Source organism: Camelus ferus, chromosome 10 (genome assembly GCF_009834535.1).
Source record: "Camelus ferus isolate YT-003-E chromosome 10, BCGSAC_Cfer_1.0, whole genome shotgun sequence".
Classification (NCBI taxonomy): domain Eukaryota; kingdom Metazoa; phylum Chordata; class Mammalia; order Artiodactyla; family Camelidae; genus Camelus; species Camelus ferus.
In genome coordinates this window covers 13,657,246-13,679,928 of record NC_045705.1, presented here as the reverse complement: position 1 = coordinate 13,679,928, position 22,683 = coordinate 13,657,246, and the positions used below count along the sequence as shown (strand labels likewise).

The window sequence follows — 22,683 nt, the reverse complement described above, 5'->3', positions numbered from 1 at the left end:
ACAATATGTAAAATGAAAAGGCAAACTGCAGAGTAGAGTTGCAAGAATTAAAAAGATTGAAATACTAAGTGTTGTCAAGAATGCAGAACAGCTAGATCACTTGTACCTTGCTGGCCAGAGTCAAAAGTGGTGCAGCCACTTTCAAAATCAGGTGGTCTGTGTTTTGTAATGTTAAACTATTCTTACTTTATAATCTAGCAATTACAATCATATGTATAAATGTATTTACCCGAAAGAATTAAAAACAGATATCCAGAAAAAGATTTGCAAGAATGTTCTTAACAACTTTATTTTATAAAAGGCAATGGCTGGAAACAATTCAAATGCCCATGAACAAGTGAATTAATAAAACACATTGTGGTTTATTCATACAGTGTAATATCACTCAGCACTAAAATGGAGCAACTACTGATTCAAAAACATGGATAAAGCTGGAACTTTTTACTAAGTAAAAGAAGCTGGATATAAGGAGAATATACTGTATGATTCCATTTATAAAAAGTTAAAGAATAAACTAATCTATGGTATAAGAAAAATGTTTACTTTTGAGGGGGTGTTGTCTGAAAAGGGGCACTCGGGGAATTTCTTGGTTGATGTAAATATTCTGTATTTTAATTTACATATATTTGTCAAAACCAATCGAGCTGTACACTTAAAATTTGCATATTTTTACATATAAATAATACTTTAAAAACTCCCATGTGGAGTCAGTGAGGGAGCATCTGACTGTTTCTAACTGTAAGTGTTCTTGTTTGCTATTTGTTTAGTTCACCTCTTTGCCTTTCGCGTAAGTTAAAACAGGTCATTTCAAGCATCCAGAGACTTTTTTTCCCCTTTCTTTTCGTTTTTTTTTTTCTTTTTTTTTGCTGCAAAGTTTCAGGTATCTCAGAACCTATCTTTCTCTGGCTCCCTACACCCTAATATTAGATACCAGTCTTGGGAGGCCACGGAGGGGCATTCCCGGGGGACAATTCCCTCCTTGCATCTTGACTCCTTTCCACTTCTCTGGTCTCTGTTACACGTAGACCGCACGCTCACCACTGTTAGGGCTGCAGAGAAACACGTCTTTGGTAAGAAAAATCTTTTGTCCCAAGAGACTTCCTCCAAAAGGCTTTTGCTGCCGCAGTAGATCAGTATCCCAATCATAGAAACCCCGCTAACAGAGGAAGAAGATGCATAGTTGAACTGTGTTGTGTGTCTTTGGCCCCTACAGGTGACCTGCTGTAGGACGAACCTCGCACACGCAGCGCCGCTCGGCTCAGGTTACTCGCGCTCCTGGACTCACCTGGTGCTGAGGACCAGCGCGGACGGAGAGGCAGCGAACTGTGAGCTGGGATGACCTGCACGCTGTCGCCTGTCGGGTTCCTACTTGCCCCCTGTCTTGTCTCTCCCTCCTCCTCCAAGGGTCCTGTCGCTGCTCTGTGCCCCGCCCCGTGCCCGGCCAGCCAGGGATGAACCCTCTCCAGCCGCGGACTTAGACAGACTAGCCAACGCCTCTGGAAATCAGGAGCTGGGATCCGGGATCCGCCGCGGGAGTGATGTCACCGGCGGCCTAGGAGAGCACTGCCCGGGGCTGTTGGCGCCGCTGCTCCTGAGCCCGGAGGTCGCGTTGTCTCTGGAGCTGGAGTGGAGGGGTCCCCAGCGATGGCACCACGCGCTCAGGTCACAGGGCTGCGCTCTGTTCTCGCGACTGCACACTCTCCCGAAACAGATCATTTATTCTCTTTGGTCCCGAGAATGGAGAGGGCCATAGTTGGGGGGAAGGGATGGGGACGAGGAGAGAGCTAATCTGCCACTAGTTGACCCTGAGTCTGAGTACTCCCCTACTCCCCAGGACATGAGACCGTATTCACTGCAAGACTCTCAGATGTCCAGAGTTGCAGGCAAGTGCCTCTCATCTGACTACAAAGCGTTTGGAAGAACTGTGTTCTCCAGAGAGAGTATTTAAAATACTCTTTTGATTAAAAATGCACAGTGATTTGTCTGAGGCAGACCCGAAAGGGGGTGAGGGAATCAGGGAGCATGAGTGAACAGCATCCAGAAATGTACATTGAGGCAAAACGCCATTTGCGGACTCCATATCTTGGGGTCCTTTCCTCAGGTGAGACTCATGACATAGAAATAACTGATCAAAAATACATCAGCAATTAACTTAGAGAGGTGGGATGGCAGATTGGGGTTATTATGTTATGCATCTTTTTTTTTTTTTTTCAAACCTGTTCCAAATTTCCTATAAGAATGCAGCGCTCAGCGACTTTTATTTTGAATAAATAAGTAAATTTGAAAAAAAAAAAAACTCATCTCCTGTTTTCTTTCAAGTTGTTATTTGTTGGAGCAAATGTATATCTTCTCTTTTTCAAAGCTTTTTTTTTTCTTGAAGAGGAGCAGTTTAGTTAACCATTGTTTTCTATCTCTTAAGGAGATTTCAACTTAAATACAAAGCAGACATATGCCTTTAATAACCCAGACCATTAAAAATCTAAGAGTCATTTTGCAAGCTGGATAACTGCTTTTGGGTAACAGTAGAATCCACAAGAGATACAACTAGGCATATGCAAATGAACTCCGACGTGCACTGCACGCTATTTGGGAGGGAAGATGGCAGCACGCTTTGTTAATACATCTCCAGAAGACGGAGACTTTCATATTCTTTTATGTTTACATTTAAAATTACATTTAGATAGAATTTTCTCTATTCTCACTAAATACAAATACAAACCCTGCACATTATACATTAAAGAAACATAAGGCTTTTTTCCCCCTTGTAATATATGATTTTATTTATTTTTAAATTGTTTTTGGGTTTTTTTTGGGGGGGGTAGGTAATTACATTTATTAATTAATTTTTTAATGGAGGTACTGGGGATTGAACCCAGGACCTCATGCACTCATGCATGCTAAGCTTGTGTTCTACCACTGAGCTATACCCTTCCCCCTATAGTTTTCTTTTTTGGTTTTTTTTTCTTTTTTTTTTTCTTTTACACATAAGACTTTTAAAGGCAATAGACCAATAAAGAATTATTATGAGGGAGGTCTTTGCTGTGATGAAATAGTTCTGTATCTTAATTGCAGTTGTAGTTAGACCAGTCTCACCATGTGATTAAAATGAGATGGAATGTGAATTAGTTTCCTGTGGCTGCAGAAACAAATTATTACAAACTGAGAGGCTTAAAACATACATAAATTTATTCTCACACAGTTCTGGGGGGCAGAAGTCCAAATTTGCTATTACTGGGCTGAAATCAAGGTGTTGGCAAGGCTATACTCCCTCTACAAGGTCAAGGGGAGAATTCATTACTTGTCTCTTCCAGTTTCTGATGGCTATCAGCATTCCTCAGCTTGTGATCACATCTCTTTTGCTTCTTTTTCACCACTTTCTCCCTTCTGTAGATAATCACCTGAGGCCTCTCTTCTACCCTGATGGCATTAAGGTCCCACTCATGTAACCCAGGCTAAACTCATTTCTTCAAGATCCTTAACTTAATCACATTGTTTGCATAAGTTAATATTCAACTCTAGTTACATTAAGTAACATTTTCTGATTCTGGGAATTAGAAATTGAATATATCTTTGGGAGGTAAATTTTTTTTTGACTACCACACACAAAAAAGAATAAAATAATGCCATTTGCAGCAACATGGATGGACCTGGAGATCATCATTCTAAGTGAAATAAGCCAGAAAGAGAAAGAAAAATATCATATGTGGAATCTAAAAGAAGAAAAAAGAAGACACTAATGAACTCACCTACAGAACAGAAACAGACTCCCAGATGTAGTAAACAGTCTTAGGGTTACCAGGGGGAAAAGGAGTGGGAATGGATAAAGTTGGGAGTTCGAGATTTGCAAATATTAACTGCTATATATAAAAGTAGATAAAAACCAAATTTCTTCCATATAGCACAGGGAACTATATTCAATATCTTGTCATAACCTTTAATGAAAAAGAACATATGTATATATATGCATGACTGGGACATTATTCTGTATACCAGAGACTGACACATTGTAATTTCAATCAATCAATCAATCAATAAGTAATTAAAAACCTACACTCACATTATACCATTGCATTATACCATTGTTAAATTCCTAGTTTTGATATTGTACAACAATTATGTATTAAGAAGCCATTAAGGAAAATTTGGTGATGGGTATACAGGGTTTCTCTGTCATATCCTTTGAGTTGATGTAAAAATATTACTTCAAAAACAAAGCAAAACATAAAACAGAAGTATATCTCTAAGGAAAAAAGGCATTTTTATGATAGCTTTTTCCAAATGACAGTTTAGAAAGTAACTATCTGATAGACTGAGTTATACAATTGCTTCAACATTTCTTGTTATGCAATCACAAAACCTAGAAATAAAATGATGTGCGTTACCGATCTTTGTGGCCTTGATTCCACAGGTCCATATCAAGACATGCAAGGGGTCTGAGTTTCACTGTGAGAGTTATATGGCTCATGAAATCAGATCCATTTGGAAATGTGCCTCCACACATGCTATTGAATGAAAGCTGAGGTCATAAGCAAAGTCCCACCCAAAGGTGCCTTCACAAAAACATCATTATCATCAAATAGTTTTAGCTGAGTAAGAAAGAAGTGAGTTAGTGCAGTGTGTGTGTGTGTGTGTGTGTGTGTGTGTACATGCATACATTTATGGGTGTATTCATACATTTGCATTTTAAACATATATATGTTTGTGTGTTTATATTTGCACAATATATAATACATACACTATTAAATATAGATTATATATGTAATGTTCACTTAAAATACATTTTTCTTCTTCTGCCTGTCCAGTCTGCAGTATCTTACTTCTAAAATAAACACTGAATTTCATTTGAGGAAAAATAATACTCATCTTTCCTAGTCCTTTTTTTCTGTTTTTTTACTTGTTAGTTCTCATGACTTTAATTGATGTATAATTGACAAATAAAAATTGCATATATTTAGGTGGTAAAATATGATTTTTTAAAGATATATGATGGGATGATTTAATATACACATACATTATGAAAGGATGGCGAAAATCAAGTTAACTAACATATCCATTACTTCATATAGTTACCATTTTTTTGTGTATGTGCCGTGAGAATACTTAAGATCTACTTTCATAGCAAATTTCAAATATACGATACAGTATTATTAACTATAACTATCATGCTGTACATTAAATCCTTTTGTGTTTTAAATGGGGTTAAACACTGCCAATTTTTAGAAGTACGTATGTGTCTCAAGCCTGGCCAATTGACATCTATTCTCTCAAAACACAAAGATAGGGTCAGGTACAGATTTTATGAGGAGCTGAAGAGATAGACTATGTACAGATTTATAGAACAAAAGCTCACATAAAATATCCCATCAGCCTTTAAAGACTTTTCAGACCACATTGAAAATTCCATTTTACTCTATTCTTTCTGGCTTGTGTAATTTGAAAGTAATATCTAGTCTATTTCAGTTTTTCTCCACTCTTTATAACTAGTGATTTCACCACCATGGCAAAGCTTGTGTTCATTCAATTAGAGTCCTAAAGTTCAATTACATACCAAGTCTCACTTGCAGTTTAGTTTTTGTTTTTATGATCTTCAGTTTGAGACTATAAATATTGGGATTTCTTATGTTTCCACGCATAGTCTTATTGGATTATCAAAGGCACATTTCCCTTTGTTCTATTTCAGCCTATCAAGTGGTTGTAAAATCCATGTAACATTTAAGTCTGTATTTAAATCAGGTCTTCATTTTTATTTGATTGTGTGTCTTACATTTACACCCACTGTACTTCATTTCCATGCTGTCTAAGAAAATCCATCTGACCATAAATAGCTACCTGGTGTTGTTCGGAGATATCAGCCAATTCACGGAAAAATCAGACAATTCAAATAGAGAATGTATCTCTGTGAAAAGAACTGATTGAACAAGCTTTTGGTTAAAACTGGATTCAAATGAAATTGACAATAAAAACTTGGTCTTTATGACATTCAAAGTAGGCAGGACATAAAAGCAAGTGGTGTTATACTGCATGGAAAATGAAGCACAGGGAATTAAAGTAATATCCCAAAGTCACCCTGAATCATGCTCAGTGAACTGAGATTGTGATCCAGAACAACGGGATCCAATTTGCTGGTCTAACTACTGTAACCCCTCTGCAAGCAGCCCTTTTTTTTGAGGGCTCCCTGTGTGTTAAGTACTGTACTAGGTGTTGTGGGGCCTACAAGCATTAATAAAATGTAGAATCTTGGGACATGGTGCTACCTGGGATATTTTGCTTTCCCCCTTTTCTTTGCTTATTTGAACACGAACTAACTATTTTTCAGAAGCAAAAAGTGAATTTAAACATGTAAGCTCATTTCCTCCTAATTCTATTTCTGTTTAAGAAATGCTGTATTTTTCACAGCTGATTTCAAAACAGTATGCTAGTAACGTAGATACCTCTTTTCTAAGGGGACTACAAAAGATGTAGGGGGAGACTACAGAGTGGAGCTGGGTTCAGGGTCACAGTTCCAACAGACTCAGATGATTTAAATATCTCTGTATTATGGATGGCAGGGAATTGCCTGCTTTTTGCTCTTTAAGAATTTTTTAAACTTGTTTTTTAATTTTTTTGGGGGGGCAGATAGGTGATTAGATTTATTTAGTATTTTTTTTAATGGAGGTACCGGTGATAGAACCCAGGACCCCATGCATGCTAAGCACGCACTATACCACTGAGCTATACCCTACCCCCTGCTTTTCGCTTTTAAATTTCTTCCTGAATCCTGTCTTAGATTTTAACACAAAGTCTTGAGTAAGTTATCCCCTCAAAAAACTATATAGTATTGAACTTAATTAATTTGATTATTTTAATTTTATAATATCCTGACAGTGTATTTTAAGAAAGCATAAATGCTTAACATGACTGACAATATTCCATTGGGAAAGGGCAGTGAATCAGCATAGACTGAGTTCCATCCTGTGGTCAGCAGTGTGCCACATCGTCCACATTTCCTGCATATCTTAAAGATGACTTAAGGCTCCTAACATTTGTAAAATTTCAGAGAAATTACGAACACTTCAGAGCTTTTCACAGCTGGTGGATCTGGAACTTGAATAGAGAAAGGGAGTAAATTAGGGTGATTAAGTGAAGGAAGTGCCAGTTTCTAGCTATGCAGTGGGATTAGGTAGTTTCATGGTTTGCAAAGTGAGGTTGACAATAGCACTTAGTGCACAGGGCTGCTGTGAGGGCTCAATGAGCCAGTGATTGCAGATCGCTAAGTACAGTGACAGGTACGTGGTCTGCATACACTTATAATCCCTACCGGAGATGAGGACGCTGATAACAGCAGGCGGTGAGAGTAACGCTCTTATCTACCCCCAGATTCCTTTACTGCCCACTCTTCCATAGAAGCCTGTATTGGGGTTTGGCTCCACTACTCACTAGTGAGGAGAAAAGCAGTGTCCTACAACCAGTTCTTGGTCTAGACTGTGGATTGCGATTGAACCTAAACATGTCAAAGACAGCACTTCAGTTGTGACCAGGATGAAGAAACACAAAAGCAAGACTACTCAGTAAGCATGTATGAGTGCAGACAAAGGCAGGAAAATTGTCTAAACCAAAAACAAACAAAGACAAAACCTCTGTAATTTATTACAAATACGAGTAATTGCTATTTCTTTTTAAATTCCAGCTTTAAATTTACTTTGTGCTTCTTTACTTCTGGATGAGAATTATAAAGCTATCAAATCACAGAATTATCCTTGCTTCTTGACAGCATACATCCACAGAATAGCTTAAAGTATACATTCAAATCCAGTAATCTTTTATGACACACTTTTAGGAAGTGTCTACTTAAAAAAAACAAAAAAGCACAACCTGAAAGTTGAGAGTTCTCTTTTATTCATCAGACATCTCTGAAGGCTTATGGTAGGGATACAGCCTCTTGGATAGCTCTGAGAGACCACTAGCAGGGAGGCAGAGGGAGAGCCAGGATATATAGAAGTTTTTGCAACAAAGACCAGGTAATCGGAACATCAAAAGATTACTGTTAATTAAGAAAATCAGATATCTCAAGGTAAGGAATTTAGTGCTTTTCTATATATGGGAAGGTACAAAAGTGTGATCATTGAAATCATTCCTTTGATATGCACCTAGCTCTCTAGGGCCAGTACCCTGTTCTTTCCTATCCAGAGTCCCTACAGGGGGCACCACTGAGGGTGGTTGCAGAGACAGGGCTGCCTGCTTGTCTCCCTCCTGAGTTCCCTCCGGCTCACCACTGGGGGGGCAGTGGTAGTGACTGATGGCTAATGGTTGCAGTGTCTTTTGTTTACTGATATGGCAGGAAATGTATTTCATTCACAGAAGACACCCCCACAATTCCTCGAGGTGTGAGTTCTCATTGAAAAGACTGATAAACTCAATTTTATTCAACTGAAGTTGTGTTTTTGGTGGTCTTTGGAAGTATAGGGGTCACAAATCCTTCTCTGCAGTTAATATTTAAATTTAATAAACTTAGTAAGAAGCATTTATTTCAAGACTGTCACATACACAACATCATTCCAGGTACAAACATGATTTAAGCCTGTTCCTTGACCATAGTCATCTTTGTGATTCAGTGGCAGATACAGATCTATCTATTGAACAAATCTAGATGAAATGAATACTGAAATCTAATTATTTTTTAAAAATTCAACCAGCATTTTTTGAACAGCCCAGGTACTGGGCTATAGCCTCATTATTATCAACATGCTATGTGATTAAAGAGTTGGTGAGTTTTATTTGATACATTCCTTGAGGACTAGGAAGATTTTAACAGAGAGTAGGAAAACATAACTATGAGGCTAGGCTTTTTGAAAAATTATGATTAAAGGCAAAGACAAAATTCAGGGGTGTTTCTCAGAGACTATTAAATGTCACTGTGAATGATGCATATGAAAGTTGTGACTGGGCAAAATAGAAGCTGATGAGACTAGAGAGATGGATTTGGGGGTGATAATGCAATGTTAGATATCATAGATGAGGAATTGTAATGGTAACAGATGAAGGTCAGGAACATTGCTTAGAAGGCCATTACCAAAATCCACTTGAAAGATGGAAGAGAACTGAATTTAAATTGTTGCAGTGAGAATGGAAATAAACATAAACAAGAAATTATGTTAGGTTCTATGCACATTGCTAAAGGAGATTCAGATATAAATAAATACATTGTCTTTGACATTCTGGTGCTTCTGGTCTAAGACAGGGAAAAGATAAGACATTAATAGTTATTAGTATAACCCAAAGTAGAGAAATTACAAGAGTTGTTCAAAAAGGCAATATTGTATTTAGAACATCTCGGAGTTCTCTAAATCACAGCTTGTATGTCACTTTCTCCAGTGGTTACAAATCTTACTATACAGGAGTTAACCATAAGAAGCTCCCAACTTGGTTGGATAGCTCTAAATAAGCAAGACTCTGCAAGGCACAGTCCGACAGTCACGTGGACTTTCTCTATAGGACTCTGAGGGCAATTCTTATGCAGACTACTTAGGAGGAAACAAGGTCATCCTGAAATAGGAAGTAATAGTGTTAAAAACATATTGGAACTAGTTTTTGCTGTTGTTATTGATGCTCTGTTGTTGCTTACTTGTTTAATACAGGGCTCTAATTAACCAGCTGAAATGTTTAATTAAGTCACAATCTATGTGTAAGGGAAGAGAAATAATTTTCACTGTATCCTTCCAGGAAATTGGCTGAGACACACCCTGTAATAAAAGACAGATTAACGAGAGAAAAACGAAATGTATACCTTCTGTATACATAGGAGAGACCCAGGAAAACTGAGTAACTCTCTAGCATGGCCCAAGCTGTCACCTTATACACCATCTTCAGGTAAAGACAAAAGGAGATGCTGGGGTGGTGAGGTGAGGGCAGTTATGCGAGGTTACCAGAAAAAGCACAGTAAACAAGAATAGAGTTGCTTTGCAGATTTAAGTCATTGCCTTATTCGTTTGATAAGTTTCTACAGATTCAGAGTCATCCTTCTCTTCCTGGTGGAGCTGGAGACACTTTTACAAATGGAGATTTTCCATACAAATGTCAATGTTCCTTACAAAACAGTAACTTCTACTTTATTTTCAGAGCTTCTTCTATGTCTGCTTTATTTAAAAAATGACCACCTCAAGGCAATCCGTACGCCAAGGAGGCATACTTTGCAGTGACAAATTCTGCTTCCCTTAGTATGGCATTGACTCTGTCTCCTATGTCTTTCTTATGCCCTCATTCTATTAGTTGTCAAATCTAATTAATTCTACATGTTAAATAGTTCTTAAAATCATTCCCACTATTCCTTGGTTATTATTGCCCATTGCCTAGAGTGAATCCCACTCTATCTGAATGCTACTCTTCAGTTGAGTCTGGAAATGAAAGCAGAGATTTTAACACTAGAATTCAGTCAAGATTTTTTTTTTTTAACATAAAACAGTCAGGGCAAACCTGAAATGTCAGACAATGTTCATCTAAAGCTGTACGTCAGAACAAAAGACACACACATACACATTACATATACATATAAACACCAAGTCCACAAGACAACAGTATAGTCATAAACAAGAGGTGGAGCATCAACCAAAAGATAAATGTAAGTTGAATGATTCATTGTACTCCTGGAGTTCCCCAGTCCCCCTAGAATGTGCTAATTTGGCATGTGGATTGCTTTGAGCTGAGGATTATCAAGACCCAACAGAATCAAGAAGAGCTTCTTAGTTCTCCTTTAACTGCCTAGAAGAATTTAGATAGGGAGCCTGGTCCAGAAAGGGACCTATCCCCAGAGATGACTACAAAGACTATGAGCTAGACATGGTAAGCTGGGGGGAGCTTAGCAGGATCTGTTTGTTCTCTGTATCCCAATGTCTCTGCATGGCATGACAAACATTTGTTTACCAAACATTTGCTCTTCCCATGTTCCTGTGAATTGTCTTCTTCCCTTTGTAGCCCCAGATCCCTAACCCTTCTCCTTAGCTCAGAATGACATATTAGACTGAACTGTCTGACTGTCTGAGAGACTCATGTCTATGTGAAGCTCTCATATGTACAAAATTAAATGTTTTTCTCCTGTTAATCTGTCTTATGTCAATTTAATTATTAGAGCAGCCAAAAGAAACTAGAAGGGTAGAGTGAAAAAATTTTGTCCCCAAGAATTTCATTAATCCATTCATGAAAAATTCATTGTACACTTCTGAAGTATCAGGCACATGGAATTCAGTGGTAGCCTGATTTATTGATGGCTATGATCTTTAAAATGGAATGTAATAGAAGCAATTGCTCATCTGTACACTCCTTAATTACTAGAGGGCTGTGTTCCTGATAATATCCACTTCCCATGACTATTTTATGTGATTTTTTGCTGGATGTTTTTCATTTAACTCTTAATTCACTTTATCCATCCTCCTGACCTTGCTTTGTGCTACAAGAGGACCTTTAAGGACAATATGTGGCCTCCTTGTCATCTAGCTTCTGGGAAAGTTCAGTCAATTAAGTAACAGCCTCGGTCAATTAGGGACAGAAGAAAGTGAGATTGGGGTGTGTATCCCCCTTATCCTTTCTCTGCAAGGCCGTTTTTTAGCCTATTATCCTTGGAGCTCTCCCTGTGAATTCTGATGGCTACTTTCTACCCATGTTCCCTGCCTGGGAGCAACGATTTTATTCTATGATTACTCTCATCACCTCCCAAATCTTTGAAAATAATTTTTTTTAATTTACTAAAATAACCCAGCTTGAATTGTCATCTGTTTCTTTCTGGAACCCAGACCGCTACTGATTCAGAATTTGTGTATGCTTTTCAACTAGGTTCTAAGTTTTTATTATGCAGTTCTGAACTATTATTCTAGACTGATTTTTTTTTTAACATTTAAAAAAATCAATATCTGTTTCTTCTTACTTTTCTTTAGATTATATGTGATGGATGAGGGTATATAGCTTAAAGGTACATAATTAGAATGATATTCATCAGCTCTTAGATAAATATTCTAATAGTCTCCCCATTAGTTGCCAGTCTTTCAACCTCTAGATATCTAAAGTCTAACCCACCTTCAAAAATAATCCAGAGTAATAAATATATATATATATATATGTGTGTATATATATATATGTAATCCAGAGTAATTTTTTCAAAACATGATTAATTATAAACCATGAAAATCTAAGTTCCACTCTGTGCTTTCTTCAAGGCACAGTTTTATTTTATTCTGTAAACCTCTTTCTGTAATTTTAAACACAATAAATATGGATACAAGAATTACAATAAATTCTAGGAATTCATATGTAATCACAACTAAAAAGGAACCAAAAATACTCAAATTACACTCTATCTCTGATAAAGATACTGTGAGGGAGACAGGTTTAATAACTTGCCTAACATTATAAAAATAATCAGTAAAATATTGTGCACTCTTTACTACAGCACTGGAGATCTTTCTAATCTGAAATGCTAATGTAGCATTGACAGAAAGTATTACCCCATTAGCTCTTTTCCTTCATCCTAATAAAACCTACTTTGTAAAGGCTAATAATTCAAAGACTGTAATATAAAAGTAATTAGAAATGCACTCGTAGATTAATGATTATTCCTTTGGGTTACGTAACACAAATTAAATGTTGACACAGTATCTATGGGATGCAGATTATTATTTTGCATACTTTTTAAAAAGTCCGTTATTATCTTGCCAATTTATTGTTCTCTTCAACTCTTGCAGACATATTCAATAATGTTTTCAGGAGTGATTCTTTAAAGGAGTCTGTTAGTATAATTTTATTTGGTGCCTTAGCTATTTTAATAGTTATGGATATGCTCTACTTCCATGCAGGGTTTCCTTATTACTATTTTTTATTTCAAATATAGTATTTATGTACTAGACATCATATGTAAAAGTTCAAGATATGACATGTTCCACTATGTGACAGTGAAATGCAGAATCAAGACTTGGGAGCTGCAGCATCTACATAGAGACTAACTGTTAATATGGTTGATGCACATGATATTATTCCTATTCTCTGAGGCAATTTTTTAGCAGTGCCATAGCATCGACATCTATATATTTTTCCATCTGAAAACTGAATAAGGAATTATGGAATTTGAATATGTAACATGTTATAGAAATTATTGTCCCTGGAATAAAACTGAATTAATAGAAAACAAAGAAAAAGAAAAAAAAGGGGGGGGGGAATATATTCATAATTCATTTGCCAAATGTGATCTTTAGAAACACATATCTTTCATTTCAAATGTTATTTTGTTTGTGGCTTTGTTTTTGAATCACCTGTACTTATTTCATATTTTATGGCATCACCTTACTTCTAATTTCATGACTTGTTCCATCCTTTCCCCTCACATTGCTAAGATTTTTCTCAAATACTGACTTGATTCGTGTCATAGTCTACATGTTTCCATGATTCCGTTGGCACCAAGACTGAGCAAGATTTGGTCTTTTATTTCTCCAGACTCATCATTCATCACTATCCAGAGCAGGTCACTTTCCTAAAGGCCTACAAAGCTACCAGTAGTTTAACAAACACACCGAGCTCATGCCTAACTCCCTACTTCTACACACAGTGATTCCTTTGTCTGGAATGTCCTTTCCCCTCTTAGTTCCACACAGATTTGCATGCCCTTAAAGACATAGCTTAAGTATCATCTAATCTACTATGTCATTCCTGATTACCACCTCCTATCTCCTTGCCAATTTACTTCTTGGTGTATTCTATGATTGTTTCCATTCAATGATGGACTACTATCTGGGTTACCTGTATGATTCTTTCTTCAGACTGTGAGCTCTTTGCATAGAAATATAGTGATTCTTATCTTCACATCTCAAAAGCCCAGCAGAAAAATATGGCCCCCAAATTTGTAGGAATTCAATGAATATATACTAGATAAATGAATGACCACATAGGGGAGCAAAATTTGCCACCCCAAATATGTCCCTTTGGCATGAGGATTAATTTAGGCTGATTATTTTATTTAAAAAAAATAAGACTTAGAAAGTTTTCTTGTTACTCCCCCTCTTAACTGACTAAAAGAATTTAGATAAAGAGAAGGGCCTATTCCTGGAACGGAGCTACAACTGAAAATATCTGCAAAGAATATGGGCTAGGTATGGAGGGGAAACTGGATATACTGTGGAGACCAGAGTCCAGTCTGTGTCCAGTTGTCTATCTATGGCCCAGCAAACATGTATTTACCAAACATTTGCTTTTCCATCTCACATGAATTGCCCTTTTCCTCTCTGAAGTACCAAATCACTACCCCCAATATCCCTTTTTGTCTTTAGCTGAAAACTATTTTTAAGGTAAAATTTTCGGACTATTTTGGCAAGTTACTCAGTTTTCCCAGGGTCTCTTCCATTTATACATATTATTAAACATTTGTTTGATTTTCTCCTCTTAACCTGTCTCATTCAGTTTAATACTTAGATCAGCCAGAAGAACCTAGAAGGGTTGAGAAAAATGTCTTCTTCCTTGAAAATTGTATTTATCTGAGAGAGTATAAATTTCAATGGGGCAACAAAAAAGTGTTTCTTTGGCTTACTTCTATCAGTATAGGGTAAGTGTTCAATAAATATGTGAATGGTTAGCAGTGTTGGTGTTTCAGAGAAAGCAAAAATTCATGGTCCTTCCAGGTCTAAAGTTCAATGATTTTAGAGTATTATTATGTAAGAAGAAAACAATACAGAATAAGAACAGGTTTTAGTTTCTTTTCCATGGTTTAATTCTTCTCTGGGAGCTCTGGAGCTAGCCCATAATTACAGTGCCAGTGCACATGGGATGCCAGTGGAGTAAGACAGTATAGACTTTCTTCATCCTCATTATTCTTGGTTTTGTGACTGTAAGTGAGCCCAGATTCTGGTCTTTTAGGTATGTTGGTAACAACCAGAGATACAACAGTCAAACTATAATCATATTACATTATTTTGTTCAAAGATTTATCCTAAGAATGAAAGAATGATATTTATGTTGTTCTATTAAAAATTCTTTACTTAGAACACACAAAAAATGACACTTCATGTTACTGAGAACATAGCAAAGAACAAAACAAAGTCCCCACAAAACAAAGTCTCCACTCTTGGAGGTTTCATGGGAGATTGAGATAATATATGAGTTTAAAAAATGTAACTGATATAATTTCAGTTACTGATAAAAGCAATGAAGAAAATAAAAAAAGTATATTAACATTTAAGAGATTAAAGAATGAAAATGGGTGGGAATTATTATTAATTTTTTTTTTAGAATTACCAATCTTATGCAACATAAAAAGCAATCAGTTAAGATTTTCAAATTCATTTTCTAATTTAATCATCAAAGCCCCCAAACGGAAATTTTTTTAAATTCTCATATTACAAATAATAACTTTGAGATTCAGAAACGCCAAGTGGCTGGTATACAGGCACAATAGAGGTAGAGTTTGCATTAAACTACAACTTTTCTTGAGGCTAAAATCTAGGGCCATTTCAGGAGAGCCTCCCAACTCTACATATATTTTATTACATAAATGTCCAACCCATTTTACGATCACCAGCAAGGACAACCCTGAGCTTTACACACCCAGCACTCCAGATCAGCCATAAAATCAAGCACTTATCAAATGTCACTGAGTGTGGAGCTATAAAGGGAAAGGATGGAAACTTTTTCAAAAGCCACAGATAAAGGAATTCTCCAGTTATCAAGGAAAATTACCTGAAAACAAAGAAAGATGCCTCTTGTGGCAAGTTAATGCCACAGCACTGGAATGGGTGAAGGAGGGCTTGAATCAGAAGAAAAGAGTCCAAAAACCCCAAAGGGAGAGATTCAGTTTCCAGTTTTCAGACTTCATTTCAGAAAAAATATGCTAATGTTTTGACTCTGCTCTAGGAAACATATTCATAGACTAGTTACTCTCCCTTTTTTTTTTATTGTATATAAATGTAGAGCAAGAAAAAAAAAGATGGCTGGGTATCATAGTAGTTTCATGAATGTTATCAACGCTGCATTAAAAATATCTGCTTTGCATTTCTATACCATTCGGCAATTTGAAAAACACATTTTTAGCACATTGAAAGTACACCACCTATATTAGTTTGTGAGGGCTGCCCTAACAAAGTGCCACAGACTGGGAGGCTTAAAGAACAGAAATTTATTCTCTCATAGTTCTAGAGGCTAACAGTCCAAGATCATGGTGTTGGCAGGGCTGATTTCTTCTGAGACTATCTCCTTGGCTTACAGACAGCCATCCTCTCCCTGTGCCTTCCCTTTGTATATGCCTGTGTCCAAATTTGCTCTTCTTATAAGGACACAAGTCATGTAAGATTAGGTCCACCCTAATGACTTCATTTTCAATTAATGACCTTGTTAAAGACACTATGTCCAAAACATTCACATTCTGAGGTCCTGCGGGCATATGAACTGGGGTGACACAATGCATTCTGTAACAGCGCTCTTCCATTCACTTCCATTTTGAGAATGAAGGGTAAACACAGAGAAGTTAGATTTATGGAATTTTAGATGTTATAAATGACCTAAAGATTATTATAACTCAAGCCACAGTTTGTGGATGAAAACTGGATCTGTGAGAAGTCAAATGAGTTGTCCAAGATAAAAGAACTCCTCAGCACTGCATAAAAGGATTAGGATTAAGAAAATGTAAACTGACTATATTTCAATTTAAAAAAAAGAAAAAAAAAAGATGACATTACAGAGAGAATGGCTAAAACTAGCCAGCAACGACAGGAGGAAAAGCAGCTACCCAAACAGGACAAAAAGTAAAAAGAGATCTTAGTGTCAGACACAGATATATGATGGCTGATTAAAACGCTGAACATAATCATTTAATTTTGAATTAAATATTGAAAGAAAACGCTTGATGACTGTGTGTGATATAAGCCCACGAGGACTGTGTTGGTACACTTAACATGTTAATGTGTGTTCCAGTTGACTTGGCTCACCATTCATCCCAGCCCATCTCCAGATCTTGATGGCTCCCTAGGAAACTGCAAGATATGAGTCCTTAAGGAGCACAGGGACTAGGTAATCTTTAAGGAAGACAGCAATCAGCTCCTGAAATGATGTTAATACCTTATCTGATGTTTACAAAACTTTGTGAATTTAACTGAGCTTGTGTACTTCCACTTCACAGATAATACACGAAAGCTCAAAAGATTAATATTTGCTCAAAGCTATGCTGTGACTGAAACTGAGGGGAGTGACTTAAAAAAATTCAACAATCGAAAATCTTGGCTCTGCATCTCATATTAAACGACAGTCCAAATTTTAATCTTGAAGTATTTTGGTATTCTACAGTTCTGAAATTGTTATCTAGTCCTTTTCTACAAGTAAATTAATGTCATTCTAAAATCCCAAATTCATGATCTTTGGCCTCTGAAGAGTATAGCATGTTGACAGGTTTAGAAAAATAAAACACATTTTAGCTTCAATGTAAATCACATAACTTATTCATTCCAGTTAGCATCGAACATCAATTGCCTCATCATGTCACCCTAAGTGCTTCAACTTTAACATATAAAGTCTTCAAAGTACAATTTTTCTTAATAGTTTGTTATATTCATGAGACGGGGATTTTTGCCTGATTTCTCTGGAGCACGAATCTGTCATCTGCTCTTTAGGCTTATTTCTTTCTAGTCTTTTGAAAAGCAAATGCAGTCAAATGTAGCACACAAGACTCACTTTAAATAAGATGCATTGAAGATTTTATGGCTATTTAGCAGAACACAGCAATCCTTTTATATTATTTTTCTTTTCCCCTGTGTGTGTGTGTGTGTGTGTGTTTTAGTGCAGGAGTTGATCAATCACAGAAGTCTTTCAACTCACTGGCTCTGTGTTGTTAAAGTAAAGTTATACAAGATCATCTTGCGAGCATTCATTTCTTCAAGAACCACACCTCAATTATGGCTCTTTGTATTGAGTAATTACGTAAAAGTCTACCTCAGGTTGTGAGTTTCTCAAGGGAATGGGCTTTCTTCTATAACTTTGCACATCTCTCATGGTCTCACGTGACCCTCATGATCAAAATATAGACTTGATTTTCCTGATATCAAGGAAAAGAAGCTTATGGTATAGATTATTTCCCCAAATAACTTTGTTCTATCCTATGAATTGTAAAAGGTTTAACTCTTACTTATATTTATCTTACAAATTAAAATAATAACTAAAATTTTTTGGAGCCCCTGCTATGTACCAGGACTTGTGCTGTGGAATTTGTATACATTATGTTACTGAATACTCATGAAAACCCTATAGCGTCAATCTTACTATTTTTATTTTAGAGTTAAGGAAATCAAAGTTCAGAAAGGATAAATAAATACTCTAAATTCAGATAGCTAGTAAGAGTTAGTACTGGAATTCAGATCTATACAGTATTCAAAGGCAGTGTGCATTTAATCAGCTTGCCTACAAAGACTGAGTCTTTGTAATGTATTTATGTTTACTGCGTCTTATGAATGTCACTTTAAAAGATGTTTAATTCAGATAGAGACAAAATTACTATATGTAGCCTTTTGACATTTTTCCACTTAGAATGATACATTTGAACGTAGTATTGTTTCCTGTAATATTTAAGCTTGCTATTTTACTATACCCACAGACTTCAGGCAACTGAGGACAGAGCTGATATTCTTCACGTTAATCTCAGACATCATAGGGGAAAAAAAAAGGAAAAAAGCATCAGTCCCCTACATATCATGTAATAAAGAAGACAACTAATGTCTATAATAGTGTCTAGTCTCACTGAGTTTATTCCTAGACATTAGTCTTCAAAGCCACTGTGATATTGAATTCTGGTAGTGCAATTTGAATAACAGGTGTGCAAGCTTATATAAATTTTATGTACTATGTAGGGTATTCTCTTTTTTCTCCAAAAAAAATCAATATTTTTAGATTTCTCATGGATCAAATTCAATAAATTGGTTGTTCTGGATAACTACAAATGCCTACCTAGTGAGGACAAGGAATGACTGAAGGAATCTCAAGTTATTTTTCAACAATAGCTTCAAAAACAGATGCCAAGATGCTTGTGTGTGTGTGTGTGTGTGTGTGTGTGTGTGTGTGTGGTGGTGGTGGTGAGAGAGCGGTCTCGAAACACCTTTCTTTTAGTATTTGCTAGCAATTCACAAGCCAAACAAAGGAAATAATGACATGTAAAAATAAAACTGGCAGTTTCTTGTAACTTTGAGGTGACATCTATTCAGTACTATCCCAAGGTTTCAATGATGTGTGAGTATTGAAAGTGACCCTTAATGAACAGTTTGTCACCTTTAATCTTTACAATAACTCAACATTATTTGAGATGATTACTATTAAAACAAAAGATTAGGACTCATAAGTAGTTTTCTCAAGTCACAGTTTTAACATGACAGATGCTGGAATGAGGTCTCAGTCAAAAGCACCTTCCTTTTCTCACTGCTTGTATGAATAATGAACTGATAGCACTTTTTAATCCACTGAGCAAAGACTTAGCTAAACTTTTGTTCAGTGCCCATTTGTCATTTGGATATCCAATTGTTTTATGTAAAATATAATTACTAGAAGACCTCCATTAAACTATCTGTTTAAATTATTGTGCTTTATATTTCTTGTACTCCTAATACACAGCCTCTGCGTTTCCAGTGAGCTAACATTAATCATCAGAAAGCCTTTGCAAATATTACTCTTGTCAGTGAGAAATTATCTGTAAACAGCAGACAGATATTCCAACAGAAGCTGAAATGAAGTCTACGCCTCCTCTTCATCAAACCAAAGGACAATGTTGACTAAACTCCAGTCTGATATTAAAGCTAATAGTGAAAAAGAGGCTGTAACTATCTGCATCTTCATTTCCTTGTTTACATAGACGTAACTGTTTTTCCAGTTCCACTCATTAAACTGCAGGCTTCTTGAGGACAGGAATTATCTCTAAGTCTTTTTTATCTAGAGTTTAACATATGGTCTGGCATATATACTAGATGTTTAATAAATATTTAAATAAATAAATATTTAGATACAAGTTATTTATGTGGCCATGAAATAGTTCACTTAATTTAGATCTTTTATACTAAATTATCAGCCATGAGAATACAATATTTTATCTTAGACTTATCAAATAAAATAAATGTATTCAATATAAATATAAAGTAATTATCCTTTTGCAAATGGACTCTGACAAGATGATAAGGAGACAATTTTCAGAGTTCCCAAACATCATCTTTTTTCCATCTGAAAATAGGATGAAGATATTGTGCTGAAATTCATAGGGGTTTTCCCTCTGCAAGATGCAAAAAGAGGAAAATCTGTGTAATATTTTCAGTGTGGTTACCCATCCCCCAAGCTGGACTCTTATTCTTAGCAGCTACTTCACGTATTTAAAGGCCGGACAGCTCTCTATCACCTCTCAATACCAACCTTGTTAGCTAAGGATGTTACATTTTTCCTGCTACGTGATCAGCACTGAACAAATATTTGTTGTGGACTGTGAACAACAAAATGGAGTCACTTAAGTCAAAGGGATCTAAAAGGAAGCTAAGAGGCCACCAGGGAAGTGGAACGCTTATACAGGTCCACACTCTGATGCAATATAAACGTTCAACCCAGCCATTCTGAGACCACCTGACACTTGTTTTCCTTCCACCCTCTAGAGACTGCAGCTTAGCAACAAATCTGCTACCAACAAGTGACTGAATGCCTGCTGGCACCAATGATGGTTCTGTAAAAATAAACTATAATACTTCCCTGGAATGTCTTTGTTGCCTTTATAAACCCCCACGATTTTCTATTTCCCTCGGAGCACATTTGAGTTGCTACTTGAATCAGTACCTCTCAAACTGCAATTCGTGAGACCCCAAATACACACTTTTTTTTTTTCTTATTCGCAGTCTTCTGCATTTCTTGGTCAACATTGTACACATTTATGGCTTAATGTTTTAGGTTACTCCCAGCCAAACTATCAAACTGTTCTAGGACATTTTCACTGTATGTAACAGATGAGACCATTTCTAAACTACTTGTTCTGCATCAAATCAAAGGATAAATTATCAACTCTTTTTCTGATCAGCTTTTTGGCCACAAGTAAGATTGGAGGTGAATCTTTCCCTCCAGGAGTGTGAAATCTCAATAAAAAGGAAAGAAAATAACCTGTGTATCATTAAGTAAGCAAATAAGGTTTATACAACAGGGTATTCTTATGAAGAGGAAAGAGAAAGGAATTTCAGATCTATGAGCAAAATCAGGGGATGTATCTGTGCAGTGATGAGAAATGAGTGAATCAGCTTGGTTAGAATAGGTTCTTCAAATGTAATTTTGTAAAATAAAAGTATACACGAGGAAAGTATACACGAGGGTCAGATTGAGGATAGGTTTGTATACAAGGATAAGACGATCTGATTGCATTTCTAGGCAAATATGAATTAATAAAGGTTCTTTTAATTACTAAAATTCAGTTACAAGGGGAGAAACATAATTCCATTGATTTTAGAAGTAAATCACTTGTTTTCTGAATTCAGTAAAGTGTTGAGAACAAGTGTGGAAACTCAGAATGCCATCTCAGTTGTTTGGATATTAGGTGTTAGAGTGTAAATGACACAAACTGACATAATAGTGCAAAGTTGTCCCCACAGGAAGATATTTTGGTTTCTATCATGAGGAAAAAAAACCCTCAATTTTATGATAGCAGATCAAAGATGTCTGGAACTTATGTTTTTCAAAATTTATATTATTGATTTCATGTACTATTGTGTTTCTGCTCTTTGCTGTTAGAATTTTTATTGTTATTTTTTCCTCCCCAGGACTACTTTGGGATATTATACTTGAGCTACAACAGGGAAGTGGACCACGACACACACATATACACAAACACCGATTTACTCCGAGTTGTGCAGAGATCATTTTTCCCTCTGCCTAGAAAGGCTACTTCACCTACCACCACGTGCACACCCTTTGCCTTGGAGGGGAGGAAAACTTCTTTTTTCTTCTCTTTTAGGTTATTTGGCTGGTCTAATAAACTAACATAAGACAGATTAACAGGGGTAAAATTTAACTTTGTACATACAGGAGTCCCATAAGGATATGAGGCCCAAAGAAGTGACCAGAGCAGGCAGCTTTCATACCTTTTAGACAAAGAAACAATAATCTTGTGATGAATTGACAAGACAAAGAAGTTTGGACTGGGGTAGTAAATTACGAAAGAAGAAACAAGCTTTGTATTTTAATCTTCTTGGCTCAAAATTCTCTATTTCTGATGATAAGGATGTCTCTACCTCCTGTACAAGAAGGGTACCTTATACCTGGGAGATTTATTTCCTGCTTTCAGGGAAGACAAGGGAGGGTCAGAGTGTTCTTGTATCACTGTTTAAGTAATTTTAATTCCAAATATAGTCACACTCATTAATGTCAAGACTTTACATATCTGTATAATATACAGATATATAGACATCAATAGGTCCAACTCAAATATCATTCTCTAACCTAGAACCAGAAATTTACCTATGAAACAGAGGCTTCATGATTTGCAATGAATTTTCTGTCCCTGTATTTTGTTTAAATAATAAAATGAGTACATTAAAATATATAAATTGTGAACTCAAAGCAAAGACTGTATCCCATTTATTGTTACATTTGGAATCCAATAGTTAAATGCACATAAGCATTGCTAGGATTTTAACATCAATATGACACTGTTTCTGAAAAGTAACTTACTTTTTGGTTCTTAGTAAA

At 36.2% G+C, this 22,683-nt stretch overlaps 1 long non-coding RNA gene across 1 annotated transcript in view; it reads right to left on the bottom strand.

Moving 5' to 3' along the window:
- Positions 1–2,244, bottom strand: part of LOC116666330 — a 50,900-nt gene extending 48,656 nt beyond the window's left edge. The window contains exon 1 of the long non-coding RNA XR_004323116.1: positions 1,286–2,244. This is a non-coding gene — a long non-coding RNA (uncharacterized LOC116666330). The remainder of the gene's footprint in view (positions 1–1,285) is intronic.
- Between the last annotated feature and the right edge of the window lie 20,439 nt (positions 2,245–22,683).